We start from the raw sequence: 25,098 nt of genomic DNA on the forward strand, positions 1-25,098 counted from the left end.
AAAATCTAAAATGGCGCCTCCCGCGCTTTGCCTTCTTCCCCGATTTAACAAAATGGCGCCTCTGGCGCTTTGCCTTCTTCCCCGCTGATTAAGATGGCGCCTCCCGCGCTTTGCCTTCTTCCCCGCTGTTGCTAGCGCTGCTTTCCGCTGTTTCCGTTGTAGCCTGCAGCTCCTCGCGGTTCCCTGCGCGTTTAATATTTCTTTTTTTTATTATTTTCCCATCGCGGAACAACCCTGTGGGACTCTAGCCTCCCTCTTCTCGGGTCCGTACACTGCCCGGCTTCGTAGCTCCACCCTCTCTCTCTCTCCTCTTCCCGACAACGCTGCTCGGCCCCGTTGCAAGCCACCCGCTCGAGTTCGCGACCGCCGCAGCCCAGGAAGGATCAGTGTACTACCTGCCACCAGCCCGATTAGCTGAAGCACCGTCGGCAGGAACCAGGCCCCGCTCTCGACAGCTTCTCCAGCAATCTTCAACTCCGCTGACTCAGGGGCGGATGCCCACGGTCGACGCCCGTTTCTACTGCTTCTTTCTTCCTTCTGGCCTCGACCTCTGCTCACTTCGCTTCAGGAATGGATCCCAGGAGGTGGTGCAGACTGTAGGTAAGTTCGTATCTGCTCGTTGCCAATATTATGTCCGTGTATGATTGAGACACGGACAGCAGGAGTTGAACAAAACAAGTCTTTACTGAATGGAGTCAATCGGGAAACTGAAACCACAGAAGATTGCTAGCGCCTTTTATACAGGGGTGGTCACTGCCGGTACTGCAGTCTGAGACCAGTTATTCCCTTAAAGGTACATACACAACAAAACCCCTTACACATCACAAGAGAGAATGATTTCTTTCTCTGCATTGTAGTGAACCAGCACATCCGAGGACAGCATCACTTTCTTGGACTGTTCAAATGAAACCCTCAGTTCCTCTTCCCACTGCCACTGTGTCTCCTTGCACAGACATTTGTGAAGAGGTGCTAACACTGTTGACAAATTTGGTAAAAACCTGTTATAATAGTTTAGCAGTCCCAGGTAAGCTTTTAACTCCGTCCCATTGGTAGGAGCTGGGGCCTCCTGCAGTGCTTGTACCTTCTCCTTGATTGGATGGAGCCCGGTGGTGTCCACTCTGTGTCCCAGGAACACGTCCTCATTCCCCAGGAAAGTGTACTTACTCCTCTTGAGCCGTAACCCAGCCTTATCCAATCTTTGTAGTACCTCTCTCAGAGTGCTCAGATGCTCCTGGTCGGTTTTTCCCGTCAACAGAATGTCATCCAGATAGATTGAAACATGTGGGATCCCTTGCAGTACACCCTCAATAGTCCTCTGGAAAATAGCTGGACTAGATGAGACACTGAATGGTAAGCGGTTATAGGTAAACAAACCCTTGTGTGTATTTATGGTTACATACTTCTTGGATTCCTCATCGAGTGTAATCTGCAAGTATGCATGACTCATATCCAGCTTCGTGAATTTCTTCCCTCCAGCCAGGTTTGCAAAGAGATCCTCTGTTTTGGGAATAGGATACTGTTCTAGTTTAGACACCCTATTTACTGTCAATTTATAATCTCCACAGAGTCTTACCGAATTGTCTGGTTTTAAAACAGGTACAATGGGAGCTGCCCATTCTGAACATTTCACGGGTTCCAGAATGTTCTCTCTCAAAAGACGGTCAAGCTCAGCCTCTACCTTCAGTTTCATGGCATACGGCACAGGTCGTTGTTTAAAAAACCTTGGCAGTGCCTCCTTGTCTACATAAATCTTAGCTGGGGGGCCATTAAATGTGCCAAGTTCTTCCTTGAACACGTTCTCATGTTCAATCAACACTTCTTGCAAAGACAACTGTTTGCCTCCCTCTATTTGATTTATTGCTCCCCAATCTAATTTAAGTTCTTGTATCCAGCCCCGACCTAACAGGTTTGGTCCGGAACCTGATACTACAACTACAGGTAGCTGTTCCACGGTGTCCCTGTGTTGCACAGTTACAGTAGCTGTACCCAATGTCGCCACTCGTTCACCGGTATATGTTTTAAGCTGCATAGAGCAAGACTTTAACTCTGGAACTTTTGCACGGTTCCACAATTTTGAGTACGCCTCCCTGTTCATAATGGTTATGCCGCATCTTGTATCCAGTTCAAAGTTGACCTTAGAGTCATTTACTGTCAGTTGCAAAGTGAGAGGATCCACTTTTGGAATGTTCCCTACCATACTATGCATTATGAACATGTCGTCTTCTTTCTCAGCTTCTCCGCTGATGTGATGTGCTCCCTGTTTTTTCACTTCTCTTCCTAGGTTTTGCTTTCCTCCCCCTTTTGGTTTGTATTCCTCCACGGTTGCTTTTGCCCTGCATGCACATTTTATGTGTCCTTTTTTCCCACACTTGTGGCACTTTTCCTCCAGAAACCTGCATTCCCTCGCCAGGTGATCGCCATTGCATCTATAACATGCCTTTACATGCTCACGTTGTGGTTTCTGACGCATGTTTAACTTGTGCACAACAACCTGACCTCCAACTTGCTTTTTAGTAGCCCAGTCTGAACCTTGTATTTCTTTTACATCTCGGTTCGCTGTCTCTATGGCTTGAGCCAGTTCCAACGCTTTCTCATATGTAAGCCCAGTCTCGGACAATAATCTCCGCTGCATTCGATCATCCATTATCCCGCAAACTAGCCTATCTCTCAGCATGTCTTTCAGGTTGCTGCCGTAATTGCAATCGTGTGCCAATTTCCTCAACACCGCTACATAATCCAATACAGTCTCTCCCGGTTTTCTGTTCCGTGAATTAAATTTGAAACGCTGTACAATCTCACTCGGTCTGGGATTGAAATGGTCCTTCAGCAAGGCCACTAAGTTAGCAAATGATCTGTCTCCAGGCTTTTCAGGACTGCATAAGTTTGTCATTAAACTATACGTCTAACTTCCCACGGAAGTGAGCAAAATAGCTCTCCTTTTTCCGACATCATTTATATCATTTGCTTCAAAGAAATGCATCAGCAACTCGCAGTACTCATCCCAGGTCTGCGTCTGAACATCAAAAGCAGAGATCTTTCCTACCGTAGCAGCCATGATCCGTTATTCAGTGTTCCTTTTCTTTTTATTTCTTCGTCAAGATGTGATCTGTTGATCCTCATCGCCAATATGTGATATCCGAGTGGTAAGGTCAGAAACTGAGAGAAGCGAGATATTAGGAACAAAACCCAACTGTTTATTACACGGTGTAGCAGTGAAACATCTCTTACAGGCTGCAAGCAAAACACACAATTCTTACTGCACGATGGCAAGATGGAGGATTCACCTCTGAGTCATACCCATAATGCAATGCCACATTACCGTATAAACTGGTGTATCAGGACATTGAATACATGACCCATTACCTTAAAAACTGGTGAATGTGAACCCTTAATATTTGGCTGCATCTGGTGGATAACTTAAACATTACGTCCCAGATTAATATAGGGCCACACCTGAAATGTTAATCTATCTTTCTCTCGTTCAGATGCAAGTCAACTTGCCGTGCATTTCCAGCATTTTCTGTTTCTATTTTAGACACTAATGGATCCTTTTTGCCTTTTTGGTCTTTGCCCTCCTTCCAAATTCCGTCACTTCCAACCTAGTGTCTTTCCCTTGTAAAACAACCCGAGTCATTCATTTAAGTGAGGAGACCTTTATATAAATATATTCCTGTTGTTGCTTGTGGATTTGTTTCGATCAGCTTTTTACCTCTAATGTTGATGGCTGGAACAAATGTGCATTGTTTTAATATATAGTGCCTCGAACAGTGCGGTTGAAGCCTGGAAATGAGAGGGACATTATAGCGTGACACACGGGTAAGTAAGGTTAGAGTGCAATGGCAACTGTGTCCCTTCTTCAAGCCGTATCTCATTTGTTGTAGAGCGTGATTGGTGAATCAGAAAACTCAGCTAGTTTCTTTTGGTGGAATGCGATTGGTTGCTTTTGTGAAATGCGAATGATGAGATAACCAATTACAAAGCGGAAAAAAACCACACAGACATTAATCAACTAGAAATTTTGTCGACAGAGCAACATTTGTTATTGTAGAGATTATAAAACCGCTGTAGAAATATAGCGCCTTTCACGACTTCTGGTTGTCCCAAACTGCTTTACAGCCAAAGAGCTACTTTTGGAGTGTAGTCACTGTTGTAATGTAGAAAACGCAGCAGCCAATTTGTGCACAGCAAGCTCCCACAGACAGTGGGGAGACCAAACGCAGATTGGGTGACCGCTTTGCGGAACACCTCCGTTCAGTCCGTAAGGGTGATCCCGAGCTTCTGGTCGCCTGTCTCTTTAATTCTCCGCTCCACTCCCACTCTGACCTCTCCGTCCTCAGCCTCTTACACTGTTCCAGTGAAGCTCAACGTAAACTCAAGGAACGGCACCTCGGGCTAAAAATTGAGTAGCTGGGGCGCTAACTTCGCCGGGGCGCTAAAAGTAGCACCCCGGAAAAATTAGCGTCCCCGCGCCGGAAATTGAGTGGTTGTGCCCCAAGAGGGAAGTGGGGTGCTACTGGAAGCGCCCCGCATCCCTCTTGGGGCGCTGTGAGTCAATATTGCGGCGTTATGTGCTGCAGCACCACACGCTGCGGCACGTCGCGCCGCGGTATTGCAGGCCTTCCTCCCCTTCTTAAAGGGGAGGGGCCTTGTGCAGCACGACCTGGGGCCCAGCTGGGCCCCCCGGGGATCGGGAGTGCAGGCAAAAGAGCCTGGCACTCAAAAGAAGTGCTGGGCTCTTGGACCGCAGCCAGCACTCCGTGGGGGGGTGGGGGGGGGTTTCAGGAGGTCTGGGATGGGAGCGCAGGCAGGTGCTAGCAGGTGGCCAGCAACAAAAATGGCCGCCCCGCACCTCGCCTTTAAATTGCGCCTCCCCGGCCGCAGGTACGCCCCCATGACCCCGTCAGACATAGTGTCTGGCGGTAAGTCAGGGGCGCTCCCGAAGATTGTGGCCAGGGCGTGAGCAGGGCGCTGCGCACGCCAATGATGTCATCGCCAGCGCCGCAGGGCGCTACCGGTTACCGCCACCACTAACCTCCCGCTGAATTTTGCACTGGAGTGTCAGCCGAGCGTTTATGCTCAAGTCTCTGAAGTGGGACATGAGCCCACCTCCTTCAAAACTCAGAGGCGAGAGTGAATCACAATCACAAGAATCACAAACCCCACAGTGCAGATAGAGGCCATTTCGGCCCATCGAGCCTGCACCGAAACATATCCCACCCGATCCCCGTAACCCCTACACCAACACATATCCCACCCTATCCCCGTAACCCCACGTATTTAATCCCCCTAACACTAAAGGTCAATTTATCATAGCCAATCAACCTAACCCGCACATCTTTGGACTGTGGGAGGAAACCGGAGCACCCGGAGGAAACCCACGCAAACACGGGGAGAATGTACAAACTCCACACAGGCAGTCACCCGAGGCCGGATTCGAACCCGGGTCCCTGGCGCTGTGAGGCAACAGTGCTAACCACTATGCCACCGTGCACCTACCCACTGAGCCACGGAAGTGTGCACCAATCCTTCTGTGCTCCAGCAGTTGCACTGGCCTGAATTTTAATAGGGAGGTGGGTTGGGAGCTGGGGGGATGCGGGGGGTGGTGGGGAGGGGGACTCTGAAGCGGTAGGGAAACCCGGGAGAAGAGTATGATTTGGACAGGTTGGGTGATTGGGCAGATGCATGGCAGATGCTGTATAATGTGGATAAATGCGAGGTTTGGTGGCAAAAACAGGAAGGCAGATCATTATCTGAACGGCAATAGATTGGGAGAAGGGGAAGTGCAACGAGACCTGGGCGTCCTTGTGCACCAGTCGCTGAAGGTAAGCATGCAGGTGCAGCAGGCGGTTAAGAAGGCAAATGGTATGTTGGCCTTCGTAGCGAGAGGGTTTGAGTACAGGAACAAGGATGTGTTGCTGCAGTTGTACAGGGCCTTGGTGAGACCACACCTTGAGTATTGTGTGCAGTTTTGGTCACCTTATCTGAGGAACGATGTTCTTGCCATGGAGGGAGTGCAGCGAAGATTCACCAGACTGATACCTGGGATGGCAGGAATGATGTATGAGGAGAGATTGGGTCGATTGGGCTTGTACTCGCTGGAGTTTAGAAGAATGAGAGGAGATCTCATTGAAACTTATAAAATTCTAACAGGACTAGACAGACTAGATGCAGGAAGGATGTTCCCGATGGCGGGGGAGTCCAGAACCAGGGGTCACAGCCTAAGGATAAGGGGTAAGCCATTTAGGACAGAGATGAGAAGGAATTTCTTCACCCAGGGAGTGGTGAACCTGTGGAATTCTCTACCACAGAAGGCAGTAGAGGCCAATTCATTAAATATATTCAAGAAGGAATTAGATATATTTCTTAAGGCTAAAGGGATCAAGGGATATGGGGAGAAAGCAGGGACAGGGTACTGAGTTTGGATGATCAGCCACGATCGCATTGAATGGCGGAGCAGGCTCGAGGGGCCGAATGGCCTACTCCTGCTCCTATCTTCTATGTTTCTATGAGAACGGGTTTCCCGCAGGCCTGCCAAATTTCACAGCAGGGCCTGATTTGCATGGCTCTGTTATCCTCCAGTATCCTGGCCAGTATTTATCCCTCAACCCACATCACTAAAAAACTGGTGAATTACATCATTGCTGTTTGTGGGATCGTACTGTATGCAAATTGGCTGCCGCATTTCCTACATTACACTTGGGGGAAAAAAAGAAGCACTTTATTAGCTGTAAAGCACTTTGGGACGTCCTGAGGTTGTGAATGGCGCTATATAAATGCAAGTCTTTCTGTCTTCAATGTTGGTGCAGAGTAGAGGAAGCTGTGCTGTACTTGTTCTGGGAATGCTGGCACTTGGTGCCTGAAATTTAAAAACGCATCCTGTTCCCCAGCACCAACAACCCGAACTTAATGAGCACTAAATGCATTAAAAAATCATTTAAAATGTTAATTAACCGTAGCTGTTGAATTCAGGCAGACCTATTTCCTGCACAGAGTGCTCTCGAGGCATGGATTAAATTATTAGGGAAAAGCACTAAAGCCAAGAGTATTAATGGATTTCAAGACAACTAAAACGTTTTTGGCGAGATGATTGAGGGATATAGTGACAGGGGAGGTAAATGATGTTGTAATCAATAAAAATACACAACCTTGTGTTCCAAATGGCCTCTTCCAGTTTCTAGAATATCCCTACCCAAGGTCCTGAATCCCATAATTCCTCCTCCGCACTTCACCAAAATTGTCATTCACTGAAGGTGATGCTTCATCAGTTGAAGTGACCGATCACGCTTTCAGAAAACAAGATGAAATTAAAGGGTGAGATTATCAGATGAACAAGCTCATAAAATAAGTCCATCAGTGAGTCTCCTCAGTGACACTTCCCTTGGACAGTCCATTGATGAGTCTCCTCAGTGACAATCTCCTTTAGACTGTCCATCAGTGAGTCTCCTCAGTGACACTTCCTTTGGACTGTCCATCAATGAGTCTCCTCAGTGACACTTCCCTTGGACAATCCATCGATGAGCCTGAACAATGACACTTCCTTTGGACAGTCCATCAGTGAGTCTCCTCAGTGACACTTCCTTTGGACAGTCTATCAGTGAGCCTCCACAGTGACACTTCCTTTGGACAGTCCATCAGCGAGTCTCCTCAGTGACACTTCCTTTGGACAGCGCATCAGTGAGTCTCCTCAGTGACACTTCCTTTGGACAGTCCATCAGTGAGTCTCCTCAGTGACACTTCCTTTGGACAATCCATCAGTGAGTCTCCTCAGTGACACTTCCTTTGGACAATCCATCAGTGTGTCTCCTCAGTGACACTTCCTTTGGACAGTCCATCAGTGAGTCTCCTCAGTGACACTTCCTTTGGACAATCCATCAGTGTGTCTCCTCAGTGACACTTCCTTTGGACAGTCCATCAGTGAGTCTCCTCAGTGACACTTCCTTTGGACAGTCCATCAGTGAGTCTCCTCAGTGACACTTCCTTTGGACAGTCCATCAGCGAGTCTCCTCAGTGACACTTCCTTTGGACTGTCGATCAGTGAGTCTCCTCAGTGACACTTCCTTTGGACAGCGCATCAGTGAGTCTCCTCAGTGGCACTCCCTTTGGACAGTCCATCAGTGAGTCTCCTCAGTGGCACTCCCTTTGGACAGTCCATCAGCAAGTCTCCTCAGTGACACTCCCTTTGGACAGTCCATCAGTGAGTCTCCTCAGTGACACTTCCTTTGGACTGTCCATCAGTGAGTCTCCTCAGTGACACTTCCTTTGGACTGTCCATCAGCGAGTCTCCTCAGTGACACTCCCTTTGGACTGTCCATCAGTGAGTCTCCTCAGTGACACTTCCTTTGGACTGTCCATCAGTGAGTCTCCTCAGTGACACTCCCTCTGGACAGTCCTTCAGTGAGTCTCCTCAGTGACACTTCCTTTGGACAGTCCATCAGTGAGTCTCCTCAGTGACACTTCCTTTGGACTGTCCATCAGTGAGTCTCCTCAGTGACACTTCCTTTGGACTGTCCATCAGTGAGTCTCCTCAGTGACACTTCCTTTGGACAGTCCATCAGTGAGTCTCCTTAGTGACAATCCCTTTGGACAGTCCATCAGTGAGTCTCCTCTGTGACACTTCCTTTGGACAGTCCATCAGTGATTCTCCTTAGTGACAATCCCTTTGGACAGTCCATCAGTGAGTCTCCTCTGTGACACTTCCTTTGGACAGTCCATCAGTGAGTCTCCTCAGTGACACTTCCTTTGGACAATCCATCAGTGAGTCTCCTCGGTGACACTTCCTTTGGACAATCCATCAGTGAGTCTCCTCAGTGACACTCCCTTTGGACTGTCCATCAGTGAGTCTCCTCAGCAACACTTCCTTTGGACTCTCCATCAGTGAGTCTCCTCAGTAACACTTCCTTTGGACAGTCCATCAGTGAGTCTCCTCAGTGACACTCCATTTGGACAGTCCATCAGTGAGTCTCCTCAGTGACAATCCCTTTGGTCATTCCATCAGTGTGTCTCCTCAGTGACACATCCTTTGGACTGTCCATCAGTGAGTCTCCTCAGCGACACTTTCTTTGGAACGTCCATCAGTGAGTCTCCTCAGTGACACTTCCTTTGGACAGTCCATCAGTGAGTCTCCTCAGTGACACTCCCTTTGGCCAGTCCATCAGTGAGTCTCCTCAGTGACACTTCCGTTGGACAATCCATCAGTGAGTCTCCTCAGTGACACTTCCTTTGGACAGTCCATCAGTGAGTCTCCTCAGTGACACTCCCTTTGGCCAGTCCATCAGTGAGTCTCCTCAGTGACACTCCCTTTGGTCATTCCATCAGTGAGTCTCCTCAGTGACACTTCCTTTGGACAGTCCATCAGTGGGTCTCCTCAGTGACACACCCTTTGGACAGTCCATCAGTGAGTCTACTCAGTGATACTTCCTTTGGACTGTCCATCAGCGAGTCTCCTCTGTGACACTTCCTTTGGACAGTCCATCAGTGAGTCTCCTCAGTGACACTTCCTTTGGACAGTCCATCAGTGAGTCTCCTCAGTCACACTCCCTTTGGTCATTCTATCAGTGTGTCTCCTCAGTGACACATCCTTTGGACTGTCCATCAGTGAGTCTCCTCAGTGACACTCCCTTTGGCCAGTCCATCAGTGAGTCTCCTCAGTGACACTTCCTTTGGACTGTCCATCAGTGAGTCTCCTCAGTGACACTTCCTTTGGACAGTCCATCAGTGGGTCTCCTCAGTGACACACCCTTTGGACAGTCCATCAGTGAGTCTACTCAGTGATACTTCCTTTGGACTGTCCATCAGCGAGTCTCCTCTGTGACACTTCCTTTGGACAGTCCATCAGTGAGTCTACTCAGTGATACTTCCTTTGGATTGTCCATCAGCGAGTCTCCTCAGTGACACTCCCTTTGGACTGTCCATCAGTGAGTCTCCTCAGTGACACTTCCTTTGGACAGTCCATCAGTGGGTCTCCTCAGTGACACTCCCTTTGGACAGTCCATCAGTGAGTCTACTCAGTGATACTTCCTTTGGACTGTCCATCAGCGAGTCTCCTCAGTGACAATCCCTTTGGACTGTCCATCAGTGGGTCTCCTCAGTGATGCTCCCTTTGGACTGTCCATCAGTGAGTCTCCTCAGTGTCACTTCCCTTCGACAGTCCATCAGTGAGTCTCCTCAGTGACAGTCTCTTTGGACAGTCCATCAGTGAGTCTCCTCAGTGACACTTCCTTTGGACAGTCCATCAGTGAGTCTCCTCAGTGACACTCCCTTTGGACAGTCCATCAGTGAGTCTCCTCAGTGACACTTCCGTTGGACAATCCATCAGTGAGTCTCCTTAGTGACACTTCCTTTGGACAGTCCATCAGTGAGTCTCCTCAGTGACACTCCCTTTGGCCAGTCCATCAGTGAGTCTCCTCAGTGACACTCCCTTTGGTCATTCCATCAGTGTGTCTCCTCAGTGACACTTCCTTTGGACAGTCCATCAGTGAGTCTCCTCAGTGACACTCCCTTTGGTCATTCCATCAGTGTGTCTCCTCAGTGACACTCCCTTTGGACTGTCCATCAGTGAGTCTCCTCAGTGACACTCCCTTTGGCCAGTCCATCAGTGAGTCTCCTCAGTGACACTTCCTTTGGACAGTCCATCAGTGGGTCTCCTCAGTGACACACCCTTTGGACAGTCCATCAGTGAGTCTACTCAGTGATACTTCCTTTGGACTGTCCATCAGCGAGTCTCCTCTGTGACACTTCCTTTGGACAGTCCATCAGTGAGTCTCCTCAGTGACACTTCCTTTGGACAGTCCATCAGTGAGTCTCCTCAGTCACACTCCCTTTGGTCATTCCATCAGTGTGTCTCCTCAGTGACACATCCTTTGGACTGTCCATCAGTGAGTCTCCTCAGTGACACATCCTTTGGACTGTCCATCAGTGAGTCTCCTCAGTGACACTCCCTTTGGCCAGTCCATCAGTGAGTCTCCTCAGTGACACTTCCTTTGGACTGTCCATCAGTGAGTCTCCTCAGTGACACTTCCTTTGGACAGTCCATCAGTGGGTCTCCTCAGTGACACACCCTTTGGACAGTCCATCAGTGAGTCTACTCAGTGATACTTCCTTTGGACTGTCCATCAGCGAGTCTCCTCTGTGACACTTCCTTTGGACAGTCCATCAGTGAGTCTACTCAGTGATACTTCCTTTGGATTGTCCATCAGCGAGTCTCCTCAGTGACACTCCCTTTGGACTGTCCATCAGTGAGTCTCCTCAGTGACACTTCCTTTGGACAGTCCATCAGTGGGTCTCCTCAGTGACACTCCCTTTGGACAGTCCATCAGTGAGTCTACTCAGTGATACTTCCTTTGGACTGTCCATCAGCGAGTCTCCTCAGTGACAATCCCTTTGGACTGTCCATCAGTGGGTCTCCTCAGTGATGCTCCCTTTGGACTGTCCATCAGTGAGTCTCCTCAGTGTCACTTCCCTTCGACAGTCCATCAGTGAGTCTCCTCAGTGACAGTCTCTTTGGACAGTCCATCAGTGAGTCTCCTCCGTGACACTTCCTTTGGACAGTCCATCAGTGAGTCTCCTCAGTGACACTCCCTTTGGCCAGTCCATCAGTGAGTCTCCTCAGTGACACTTCCTTTGGACTGTCCATCAGTGAGTCTCCTCAGTGACACTTCCTTTGGACAGTCCATCAGTGAGTCTCCTCAGTGACACTCCCTTTGGACAGTCCATCAGTGGGTCTCCTCAGTGACCGTCCCTTTGGACAGTCCATCAGTGAGTCTCCTCAGTGACAATCCCTTTGGACAGTCCATCAGTGAGTCTCCTCAGTGACACTTCCTTTGGACAGTCCATCAGTGAGTCTCCTCAGTGACACTCCCTTTGGACAGTCCATCAGTGGGTCTCCTCAGTGACCGTCCCTTTGGGCAGTCCATCAGTGTGTCTCCTCAGTGACACTCCCTTTGGACAGTCCATCAGTGAGTCTACTCAGTGATACTTCCTTTGGACTGTCCATCAGCGAGTCTCCTCAGTGACAATCCCTTTGGACTGTCCATCAGTGGGTCTCCTCAGTGATGCTCCCTTTGGACTGTCCATCAGTGAGTCTCCTCAGTGTCACTTCCCTTCGACAGTCCATCAGTGAGTCTCCTCAGTGACAGTCTCTTTGGACAGTCCATCAGTGAGTCTCCTCCGTGACACTTCCTTTGGACAGTCCATCAGTGAGTCTCCTCAGTGACACTCCCTTTGGACAGTCCATCAGTGGGTCTCCTCAGTGACACTCCCTTTGGACAGTCCATCAGTGAGTCTCCTCAGTGACACTCCCTTTGGCCAGTCCATCAGTGAGTCTCCTCAGTGACACTTCCTTTGGACTGTCCATCAGTGAGTCTCCTCAGTGACACTCCCTTTGGACAGTCCATCAGTGGGTCTCCTCAGTGACCGTCCCTTTGGACAGTCCATCAGTGAGTCTCCTCAGTGACACTCCCTTTGGACAGTCCATCAGTGGGTCTCCTCAGTGACCGTCCCTTTGGACAGTCCATCAGTGAGTCTCATCAGCGACACTTCCTTTGGACAGTCCATCAGTGAGTCTCCTCAGTGACCGTCCCTTTGGACAGTCCATCAGTGAGTCTCCTCAGTGACAATCCCTTTGGACAGTCCATCAGTGAGTCTCCTCAGTGACCGTCCCTTTGGACAGTCCATCAGTGAGTCTCCTCAGTGACACTTCCTTTGGACAGTCCATCAGTGAGTCTCCTCAGTGACAATCCCTTTGGACTGTCCATCAGTGAGTCTCCTCAGTGACCGTCCCTTTGGACAGTCCATCAGTGTGGCTCCTCAGTGACACTTCCTTTGGACAGTCCATCAGTGTGGCTCCTCAGTGACACTTCCTTTGGACTGTCCATCAGTGAGTCTCCTCAGTGACCGTCCCTTTGGACAGTCCATCAGTGAGTCTCCTCAGTGACACTCCCTTTGGACAGGCCATCAGTGAGTCTCCTCAGTGACCGTCCCTTTGGACAGTCCATCAGTGTGGCTCCTCAGTGACACTTCCTTTGGACTGTCCATCAGTGAGTCTCCTCAGTGACCGTCCCTTTGGACAGTCCATCAGTGAGTCTCCTCAGTGACTGTCCCTTTGAACTGTCCATCAGTGAGTCTCCTCAGTGACCGTCCCTTTGGACAGTCCATCAGTGAGTCTCCTCAGTGACACTTCCTTTGGACTGTCCATCAGTGAGTCTCCTCAGTGACACTTCCTTTGGACTGTCTATCAGTGAGTCTCCTCAGTGACACTCGCGCTGGTCAATCTTCTCTCTTGACGAGTTCCGCACTTGCCAGCTCTGGACGGTCACTGTGTTGCAGTTACAATCAGTTTCATTGAATGGTCACAAGCAAAGCCACACATTATAAACACAAAGATCTAAAAAAAAAGTGCATATTGCAAATTTAATTGATGCAAAAAAAATGTGGAGTCACCTTGGGAGGAATATGAACCCCAAAAAACAGGTGGTTGGGGTCCGGTGGGAGGTTAAACGTCAGAAATCTGAATCCCAACCCACCTGCAACTCGCCCGCTTCCGGTCATTTTGAAGCATCATTTTAACGGGCGCGGGCGGCAAACTCGCTCCCAGGCGGCGTGTTAAATTTTATAAAGAGGCTGCGTGCCTCATTTGGAAGCACAATTTCAAATTGATCTCTGGGCAGCCGGGTTTCCTGGGCCTCGGGAAACCTGGCAGCTAAAGGAAGGTGTACCTACCTCGCCAACCCCCTGCGAGCGGACAACCCCTTTCCCCAGACCCTTCCTATCTCCCCGACCTCACCCACGAGGCCTCCAACCTCCCCAACGAGGCTTCCGATCTCCCACTGCCGGCCTCTGCTCCCCCCATCCCCCCATTCCCCCCGGCCTCCGACCCCCCCATCCCCACGAAGCTTCGGATCTCCTCCCTCCTCTCTGCTCCCTGGCTGTGGCCGAGTGTCTCAGGCCTACCCGCCCGACAGCCAGCCAGCCAGCCTCTCAATCTGGCTGGCAGCGGTCAGGGAACAGAGAAAAAAAATGTTAATCAGGCCCTGCCGTTAAAGTTGACAGGGCCTGAGGGAAACCCGTTCTCCCAGGTTTCCCAACCACAATCCAGCTCCGCCGCTCCCTCACCGCCTCTGAGTTAAAATCCTCCCCAAGCCTCAGCACTGTGGTATTTTTGAGAACTTGAACACACAGAATCGGTTTAGCAGGAGTAACACACTCCATTGTCGACAGAACTGTGATAAGTCTAGATACACCAGTACTACTTGTTTATCAGTGTTAATAATGGGGGTTATCCTGGCTTGTACCAACTGTGGCTAAATTTGTTCTATTTGGATCAATTCATAAGAGTGTGGTCGTTGGGATTGGTCTGGTTAGTGATTGAATGTGGGTGAGCCGGGCTGAGCACTTGCTAAGAACAAAGGGGGTAAAGTTGGTTGCTTTGCACCTCCCGTTAGCACCCCAAGGCAAAGCAACTAGCGCCCGGGCACGGCGTTGCTAACGCCGCCCACGAAATTCAGCGGGAAGTTAGCGGCGGCGGTATCGCCCCGCAGTGCTGTGGCTCCGGCGATGATGTCATCGCTGTGCGCAGCACCTCGCTCGCGCCCAGGCCACAAACATGGCTCGCGCCCCCTGACCTACCGCCGGACGCTATGTCCGACAGGGTCGGGGGGGGCGCTTTTGCAGCTGGGGTGGCGATAATTAAAGGGCAGGTGCCGGGCGGCCATTTTTTATTGGGCCACCTGCCAGCCTCCTCTGGCCTCCTGCTGCAGGGTGACGGCCGTGATCCGTCAGCCTGGCACTCCTCGTGAGTGCCGAGCTCTTTTTACCTGCACCCCGCTCCCTGGTGGGCCAGCAAGGCCTTCAATCAGGGGAGGAAGGCCTTCAGTACCGCGGCGCTACGTAGTGCTGCGATATTCACTGGGAGCGCCCCAAGAGCGACTTGGGGTGCTACCATTGAATTTCGGGCGCGGAGCGCTAACTTTTTCGGAACGCTAAAAGTAGCGCCCCGACCAAGGTATCGCCCCAAAAGCGCGAGCCAATTCTCCCCCCAAACCCTTTACCCAAGTTTCACAATAGAAGCCGGCCTCCCACCTTGCAGCCTCCCTTAACTTGAGTTCATCCAAAACTCTGCTGCCCGTATCCTAACTTGTACCAAGTCCCGTTCACCCATCACCCCTGTGCTCACTGACCTGCATTAGCTCCTGGTCTGGCAATGCCTCGGTTTTAAAATTCTCATCCTTGTTTTCAAATTCCTCCATGGCCTCGCCCCTCTGTAATCTCCTCCAGCCCTACAACCCTCTGAGGTCTCTGCGTTCCTCCAATCCTGGCCTCTTGCACATCCCTAATTGCCGGCCGTGCCTTCAGCTGCCAAGGCCCTAAGCTCTGGAATTCTCTCTCTAAACCTCTCCGCCTCTCTCTCTCCTCCTTTAAGACGCTCCTTAAAAGCTACCTCTTTGACCTGTCCTAATATCTCCTTATGTGGCTTGGTGTCAAATTTTGTTTGATATCGCTCCTGTTAAAGGCGCTATATAAATGCGAGATATTGGGGGTGATTTTGCCAGCCCCGGGGAGGCGGGTATGGAGGCGGGACTGCCGGGAAAATGGCAGAATCTGGGGGCGGGTACCCATCCCGCCCCATCCCGCCCCAGTGCCATCTTCCCAGGAGGCGGGTACCCGACCCGTGCTGGGAGCTGCCTCCTCGAGGCGGGAAGGGGATTAGTGCCTGTTAACAGGTAGTTAACGGGCAGTTTTTTTGCTAATCCCTATTTTGAGCCCTAAAGTGTGGGCTTCCCGATGGCTCCGAACCTCGCCAGGGTCAGCGAGGCGAGCCGTGGGTCTGCAGGGGTCGGAGGGGCCGAGACGTCTGGTGTGCAGGTGAGTGATGGGTGCATGTGCACAGAGGTAAGTGTGTGAGGTGAGCGTTGAGTGTTTTAAAAGCTTTACTTACCTTTGCTTCTTCCTGCAGGCTTCATCCCTTCAGGTCTCGGGAGTCCCTCAGCTCACCGGCAGAGAAAGCAGAATGGCCGCCTCATTCTCAAATGCATCAGCCTTCTGCTCAGGAAGGTTTTCTAACTGAGTCTTGAGCAAAGACTCAACTTAGAAGACAGATTGTCAGTGTTTGACAGCTTCACAGAGCCGTCAAACGATGACAATTCATCTGTCAAAAGCTCTTGACAGATGAAACGTCACTCACTGACGTCACCAGTAACCGGCTTTCCCTTAATTGGCCTGCTAGGCCCACTGGGCGGGCTTAACAAGGTGAATCAAAAGAAAATAGCGTGGGTTGGCCACAAGTCGATGGAGGCGGGACTAAAACCTGACAAGTGGGAGTCCCGCCTCCAAACGCTCCCCATTGAGAAAATCCAGCCCCTTGTTGTTGTTGAAACAGTGCAGTCCCTGGGCCTCACTGCACACAATCCTTCTGCATCTTTCCTCCAAAGTTTATTTGGAGGAAGGGACCAAGTGCAACGTATCCAAGTTTGCTGATGATACAAAGATGGGAGGGAAAGCAGTAAGTGAGGAGGACATAAAAAACCTGCAAAAGGACATAGACAGGCTAAGTGAGTGGGCAGAAATTTGGCAGATGGAATATAATGTTGGAAAGTGTAAGGTTATGCACTTTGGCAGAAAAAATCAAAGAGCAAGTTATTATCTAAATGGAAAGAAACTGCAAAGTGCTACAGTACAAAGGGATCTGGGGGTCCTGGTGCATGAAACACAGAAGGTTAGTATGCAGGTACAGCAGGTGATCAGGAAGGCCAATGTTGCAAGGGGGCTGGAGTATAAAAGCAGGGAAGTCTTGCTGCAGTTATACAGGGTACTGGTGAGGCCACACCTGGAATACTGCGTACAGTTTTGGTTTCCATATTTAAGAAATGGTATACTTGCTCTCGAGGCAGTTCAGAGAAGGTTCACTCGGTTGATTCCGGAGATGAGGGGGTTGACTTATGAGGAAAGGTTGAGTAGGTTGTGTAGTGTATGTAACCGTCTACCTTTAAGAGACTATTGTATGTAACCGTTCACCTTTAAGAGAACTATTTTAGGTGTGGCACTACTTGTTTGGCTTCTGTATACGGTAATACCGACGGTGACCACACCGGTATATAAGTGCTGTGGCATGATTTATAGGGCAGATTCGCCCTGACCTTCGAATAGTAAAGTCCTGTTGTATGTTACTCCTGAAGTCTGTGTCATAATTAACTGCACAACCCACAGACTTTACAGGTTGGGCCTCTACTCATTGGAATTCAGAAGAATGAGAGGCGATCTTATTGAAACATATAAGATTGTGAGGGGGCTTGATCGGGTGGATGCGGTGAGGATGTTTCCACTGATGGGTGAGACTAGAACTAGAGGGCATAATCTTAGAATAAGGGGCTGCCCTTTCAAAACTGAGATGAGGAGAAACTTCTTCACTCAGAGGGTAGTAAATCTATGGAATTTGCTACCTCAAAGAGCTGTGGAAGCTGCGACACTAAATAAATTTAAAACGGAGATAGTTTCCTAGCTGATAAGGGAATTAGGGGTTACGGGGAGAGGGCAGGGAAGTGGACGTGAGTCTAGGTTCGGATCAGCCATGATCTTATTGAATGGCGGAGCAGGCCCGAGGGGCCGTATGGCCTACTCCTGCTCCTACTTCTTATGTTCTTATGTTTATCGAAGTGGTCTCTTGCTCCCGACAACTGTCTCTGCACAGACCAGATGGGTGCTTTTACTGGCCAGGCTTCACTGCAGTTGAAAAATAAAATTTCAACACATTGAGAAGTGTGGATGAGTCAGTTCCTTGTGGAAGAGGCAATTTTCCTGTGATTTCTCTCATTCGGGCTGGCTCGTCACTTCCTGGGATTAATTAACATCGCTGCTGTGAATTTCTCACCCTTCTTCCTGCAGCTTGTTCTCTGTCCATGAGATGGAGACAAAGGTCCACTGGTGGAACCTGGCACTCGTTGTTCAGAACCTTCTCCACAGCTTCTCCTCTTTTACATAGTTACATAAGCCCGGATGTTGCGGTGGTAATGATTCCGAAACTGTCAGCGTTCGCCGTCATTACCTCTCTGAAACGGACGGTAACCTCAGGATGTAGCGCATGCGCAGATAAACGCAGAAATCCTGAAGTTGCGGTCATTCACTCCCTGCTCCGCCAAAGGCTGCGCTGTGAAACTCCCCATAGCCAGCAATCAGTGAAATCACTTGACCTGACACACACTTCCCCTTTTCCACTTTAAAAAGCTAAGCCCTGTTGGAATCGGTGTAACTGGGGTTTTAACCGACTAGTGACTGCTGAGCAACCGTTCTAGTCCTAAAAAACTCACGTCATACTCGTGGAATGTCAAATTTCCCTTTTATGATAATAATTGCTAGATCGGAGGCTGGGGAGGGGGATCGGAGGAGGGGGAGGGGGATCGGAGGCTGGGGAGGGGGATCGGAGGAGGGGGAGGGGGATCGGAGGCTGGGGAGGGGGATCGGAGGCTGGGGAGGGGGATCGGAGGCTGGGGAGGGGGATCGGAGGAGGGGGAGGGGGATCGGAGGAGGGGGAGGGGGATCGGAGGAGGGGGAGGGGGATCGGAGGCTGGGGAGGGGGATCGGAGGCTGGGGAGGGGGATCGGAGGAGGGGGAGGGGGATCGGAGGCTGGGGAGGGGGATCGGAGGAGGGGGAGGGGGATCGGAGGCTGGGGAGGGGGATCGGAGGCTGGGGAGGGGGATCAGACACTGGGGAGGGGGATCGGAGGAGGGGGAGGGGGATCGGAGGAGGGGGAGGGGGATCGGAGGCTGGGGAGGGGGATCGGAGGCTGGGGAGGGGGATCGGAGGAGGGGGAGGGGGATCGGAGGCTGGGGAGGGGGATCGGAGGAGGGGGAGGGGGATCGGAGGCTGGGGAGGGGGATCGGAGGCTGGGGAGGGGGATCGGAGGAGGGGGAGGGGGATCGGAGGCTGGGGAGGGGGATCGGAGGAGGGGGAGGGGGATCGGCGGCTGGGGAGGGGGATCGGAGGCTGGGGAGGGGGATCGGAGGAGGGGGAGGGGGATCAGAGGCTGGGGAGGGGGATCGGAGGAGGGGGAGGGGGATCAGACACTGGGGAGGGGGATCGGAGGTCGGGGAGGGGGATCGGAGACTGGGGAGGGGGATCGGAGGCTGGGGAGGGGGATCGGAGGAGGGGGAGGGGGATCAGACACTGGGGAGGGGGATCGGAGGTCGGGGAGGGGGATCGGAGACTGGGGAGGGGGATCGGAGGAGGGGGAGGGGATCAGACACTGGGGAGGGGGATCGGAGGTCGGGGAGGGGGATTGGAGGCTGAGGAGGGGGGTCGGAGGCTGGGCCGAGAACGAGGGGGATCGGAGGTCGGGGAGGGGGAGCGGTGGTCGGGGAGGGGGATCGGAGGTCGGGGAGGGGGGTCGGAGGCTGGGCCGAGAAGGAGGGGGATCGGTGGTCGGGGAGAGGGATCGGAGGTCGGGGAGGAGGATCGGAGACTGGGGAGGGGGATTGGAGGAGGGGAAGCGGGATCGGAGACTGGGGAGGGGGAATGAAGGCTGGGGAGGGGGATCAGAAGAGGGGAGGAGGGGGATCGGAGGTCGTGGAGGGGGATCGGAGGACAGGGAGGGTAATCGTAGGACGGGGTGGAGGGGGACCGGTGGGCGGGGAGGGGCGGGGGAAGCACTTTCAATCGGGGGAAGGGCAATAGTGGCCAGCATTCTTTAAATGTGGGGTCAGGAGGGTCACTCCTCCTCCCGGCTCCACATTGAGGTAAGGACATTCCAAAAACTTGCCATATAGGTCACACGGTCTGGTTTTACTGAGTGTAGCCGGGCAAACCATGCAGCGGGGGCCTCAAACATGCTCCTTATTCAGATATGCAAAGGGCCTAATGTCTGTTTCAGGTGTGGGCACTGGAACATCAATATTTTTTCCTTTTCCAATATGGCGAGTGGCGCATTTCCAGCTGGGAACGACCGAGCGCTTGCTGCTCAATATACTGGGGGCCTTAGCAGGCCGGTTAGCGCCCGAAAAAATCAGATGCCGCCCGGCCAAATTTAAAGTGCCTGTAAATCTAACAACCGGCCTACACGAGGGCAAGAGGAGCAGATGGCATTTCAATTCAGCCCTAATCTATAAGACTGCCTCTACTGTGTCAGCTGGAAGCAGTCCAGTCGTAGCTTCTGCTCTGATAATGTTTGGGTTTGGTGCAGCCTGATGTCGCTGTGAGGGGGCCTTCCAAGTGAATGGTCATGAGGTAAGAATTGGATGGGCGCCTGTAAAAATGGGGAAGAGAGGAGAAAGTGATAATGTTTCTGACGGGGTGAAGTGGCGGAGAGGGAAACGGCTCTAGAAGTCCTCTCATTAAATCTACTCTACAGGATCCAATAAAAGCCAAAACTCCTGTTGCCCAAACAGACAGTGTTTAGACTGTTCCCAGCACTTCAGAACAAAGGACGCAAGGCCACCGCGCTGGCAAGGCAAGTTCAGAAGCTGTGTGCATGATTCCTGCAATCCAGGTTAAGTCGGGACAGCTGTAGACAGATCCAAGTCAAATTAACACACCGTTCCCTGTAGTTAGAAGCTTTCTTTTTCCATACACAATGAGTTACTGGAGCTTGGAACGCTTTGCTTTTGAGGCAGAGGCTGTAACATCATTTCAAAGGGTATTGGAGAAGTACCTGAAAAAGGAAGAATATAAAAGGGTAGGAGGGAGTGGCAGGGAAATGAGATGAGGTAGCTCTCGTTGATTAGTGCCCTGGCCAATATTTATCTGTCAGATAACATCACTAAAACAGATTATCTGGCCATTATCTCATTGCTGTTTGTGGGAGCTTGCTGTGCGCAAAATTGGCTGCTGTGTTTCCTGTTATGAATCTTATGATCCATGAAGAAAGACTCATGAAATAACACTGGATGGCCAGCTGGTGGCGCCGTCCAAGGAGTATAAATACTCGGGCGTGGGCCCAGCTTGCCCAGGGCATTGCGTAAATAGGAACTAGTGAAAGATAACTAGACCTCCATGTTTTGAAACAAGTTGATTAAAGCCTTGCTTTATACTCGAACCAAGTGCGTAGTGAGTTTTATTACGTCATTTCTGTTGTGTCTGTACCTTTCTACCTAGGCACAATTAGGACTCAGAACTCAGAGATTCAAACATGAGGTGTTTTATTCCAAAAAGAAGGTTCTGGAGAGTACCGAACAAAGAGAACTAAAACTTAACCAAGAGAACAACCCCAACCATTTATCTGCTGTGACAGCGCCACCGCAGGTGGGAGGAGAACACACAATACATAACATATTCCTCCCCTCTTAAATGAAAGGTCCACATTATTCCTCAACAGGTAAGTTACTTTCAATGCACTCAACTAACCAAGGGTAGAGGTAGACTGCCTCAAACCCTGACTTTACCCTGGGGTTTATTCTGCCCCAGTCTTGTGGGTAAGACACTAAGCCTACAGATACAAGCGTCTTGGAGGCCGCCGCTCTCTGATAGGATACTGGCGGTCATCGCTGGCTTCCACAGCAGTAGGCATTCACACAGGCCTAGATAGAGAAGGTGCCTGTGTCAGTTGAAAGTCAGGAGTTTGCACAGGTGGAACAGTCTCTTTGACTTCCTGTGTTGGAGAAGAGCACTGTGGCAAAGGATGCTGGTTTGCGGTATCACCTGTAAACAGTTCAGGCCAACCAGCCATTGGAGCCTCTGTGGCTGTCTCTGCTCCTAGCAACAGTTGATCTGTGTGTCTTCTCCAGACGACATGCTCAGCAGTCTCAACCGTGTAAGACACAGGGCCCGTCTGCGCGATCACCGTAGCAGGAACCCATTTCGGTCCAGTGTTGTAGTTTCGAGCTAGGACGTGCTCTCCAGGATGAAACCGTCTCTCCTTGGCTCTTTTCTCTCTCTTTTCCACTTGAGCTTGTTGTTGACGATGGACAACCTGCTCTGCCCTTGGAGGTTTGAGTAAGTCAAAACATGTCCGCAACTGCCTCTTCATCATGAGCGAAGCGGGAGAAGTTTTGTTTGTGGCATGCGGCTCGTTCCTGCAGGACAACAGGAAGCTGTTCAGACATTGGTGGATTGAGCCCTGACCTTGCGATGCCTTCAAGGCGTGCTTCAAAGTTTGCACGAACCTTTCTGCCAGGCCGTTAGTAGAGGGATGATAGGGCGCAGACCTGATGTGTTGGACACCATTCACATGCAGGAAGGTTGCAAACTCCTGTGATACAAATTGTGGACCATTGTCACTTACGAGTTGTTCCGGTGAGCCATAACGGCTGAACATCTCACCAAGTTTCTCAATTGTTTTCTCTGCCATGGTAGACCTCATCACAGCGACCTCTGGCCACTTGCTATGAGCGTCCATAACCACCATAAACATCTTCTCTTCGAAAAGACCGGCGAAGTCCACATGTACTCGCTGCCACACTTCTTCAGGCCAATCCCAGGGGTGTAGGGTTGCCAGCTGTGGAACATTCCCGACCCTTTGACATGGGGAACATGTTTTGGCTTTCTCCTCAATATTTCCATCGAGACCTGGCCACCAGAAGTAGCTTCTTGCCATTTCCTTCATCCGAACCGTCCCACTGTGGCCTGTATGAAGTTGTTGCAGTATTGGTTCCCTCAGAGGTGGCGGAATGATGACACGGCGTCCCCAAAGAAGACAACCTGCCTGGTCGGAGAGCTCATTTCTTTTTGAAACGTAAGGTTTCAAACTAGGAGAATCTCTTATAGCTCTCCCTCGAATGACATTGTCCATTATCTCAGACAGGACTGGATCATTGCGGGTGTACCTTTGCACCTGAACTGCAGTGACAGGTGCTCCCTCCACTTGTCTAAAGTAGAAGATGTCTATCTGATGAGGCTCTGGGGAAGTAACAGGCAAGGGCAGCCTCGAGAGACCGTCTGCGTTGCCGTGCAAGTTTGATTTGCGATATTTGATGTCGTATGTGTGTCCTGACAACAGTAAAGCCCACCTTTGCATCCTGCTTGCAGCAAGAGACGGAATTCCGGTGTGGGGCCCGAAGATTGAAGTCAATGGACGGTGGTCCGTCAGGAGTGTGAACCTTCTCCCAAACAGGTACTGATGAAATTTTTGAATTCCAAAAACGATTCCCAAGGCCTCGCGCTCAATCTGCGCATAGTTACTCTCGGCCTTGTTCAAGGTGTGTGATGCGAAGGCGATAGGTTTCTCTTCCCCAGAAGGCATGATGTGGGATATGACTGCTCCCACACAGAAATCACAGAAATCACAGAAACCCCACAGTGCAGATAGAGGCCATTTCGGCCCATCGAGCCTGCACTGACACATATCCCACCCGATCCCCGTAACCCCTACACCAACACATATCCCACCCTATCCCCGTAACCCCACGTATTTAATCCCCTTAACACTAAGGGTCAATTTATCATAGCCAATCAACCTAACCCGCACATCTTTGGATTGTGGGAGGAAACCGGAGCACCCGGAGAAAACCCACGCAAACACGGGGAGAATGTGCATCACATGCTAGCTGCATGGGTAGCTTTGGGTCGAAGTGTGTCAGGACCTCCGACTTCAGCTATGCTTTCTTTGCTTGGGCAAAAGCTTCGTTGCACAGTTCAGTCCATTTCCATGTTTTGCCTTGACATAGCAACTGATGTAACAGCTTCAGCAATGTTGCTAAGTCTGGAATAAACTTCCCATAGTAGCTAAGTAGCCCCAGAAATGAACGTAACTGGCTCACATTCTTGGGTGCTGGGGCCTCCACGATCGCCTTGTCCTTTGACGGCGCCTTATGCAGGCCAGTAGTGTCAATCACATGCCCCAGGTACTCAACTGAAGACTGAAAGAATTCACATTTGTCCTTACGAACTCTGAGTCCTTACTCTTTCAGTCGCTGTAGTGTCGCATCCAAGTTCAGAAGATGATCCTCCTCATTTGTCCCAGTGACAAGGATGTCGTCCAGGTAGCACTGGACTCCTGGCAGTCCACTCAAAATCTGATCCATTGCCCTTTGGAATAGAGCAGGGGCCGACGTAATTCCAAACGGAAGGCAGCAGTACCTGTATAGCCCCTTGTGTGTCACAATTGTCAGCAGTTCTTTTGATTTGTCATCGACATGCATTTGTAGATAAGCCTGGCATAAGTCTATTTTGCTGAACTTTTGCCCTCCGCCCAGGCCCGTAAAAAGATCACCAATGAGGGGAAGAGGGTACTGTTCCGCAGACAGCACCGGGTTAATAATCACTTTAAAATCCCCGCAGATTCGAACAGATCCATCCTTTTTCAGGACAGGAACAATGGGTGTGGCCCATTTGCTCACGCTCACAGGCTCCAGGACTCCATTCTCGACTAAGGCCTCCAAGTTAGCCTCAACTTTTGGCCTAATTGCATAGGGTACAGTTCGGGCTTTGTGAAACTTCGGCTTGCTGTCAGGTTTAATGTCCAGTCTCACGCTGATCTTTTTCATGCTCCCAAGTTCACCATTGAAGAGTTCTGCAGGTTTGTTTAAAACTGCAGTCAGACCTGACTCCCCTTTTGACATCATGCGGACTGCAGGCCAGTCCAGCGTGATTTTCTCTAGCCACGCACGTCCCAGTAGAGATGGCTAATTTCCCTTTACCACATATAGTGGCAGTTTCGCAGTCTGTCTGTTCAATTTAACTGTCACCTCAATGGCGCCTCTCATGGCCACAGGTTCGCCAGTATATGTCTTTAGCACAATGTTTGTTGGCTGAAGGGTAAGATGCTTCAGCATTTTGTTGTAGACAGTGTCTGAAACAAGGGACACAGCCGTGCCTGTGTCCACCTCCATCCGCACTGATTGTCCCTCCACCAGTGGTGACACCCAGTAGCCATTTGAATCACCTGCAACCATCAGTATGTGCACCTCTTCCTCCTCAGAGGTGTCGCTCCCCTCTGTTTTGCTTGTTCCATCAGACTGCACTGAATGAACACTCTTTTTCTTCTCTTGTCCAAATACAGACATTTTGCTTTCATGCTTCCCAGCTCTGTCTGTTCTTTTTCACCTCCACAGCCACAATTTTGGCATTCCAGCTCCGCACACCAGCAGTCATTAGCATGATGGCCCATTTTCCCACAACGGTAACATGTGCCGTTCCGTGCACCTTTAGGCTCAGACGACACCTTGTGAACTCTCCCTGTT

Source organism: Somniosus microcephalus, chromosome 31 (genome assembly GCF_052327205.1).
Source record: "Somniosus microcephalus isolate GS21.2 chromosome 31, FLI_Smic_1.0, whole genome shotgun sequence".
Lineage (NCBI taxonomy): Eukaryota > Metazoa > Chordata > Chondrichthyes > Squaliformes > Somniosidae > Somniosus > Somniosus microcephalus.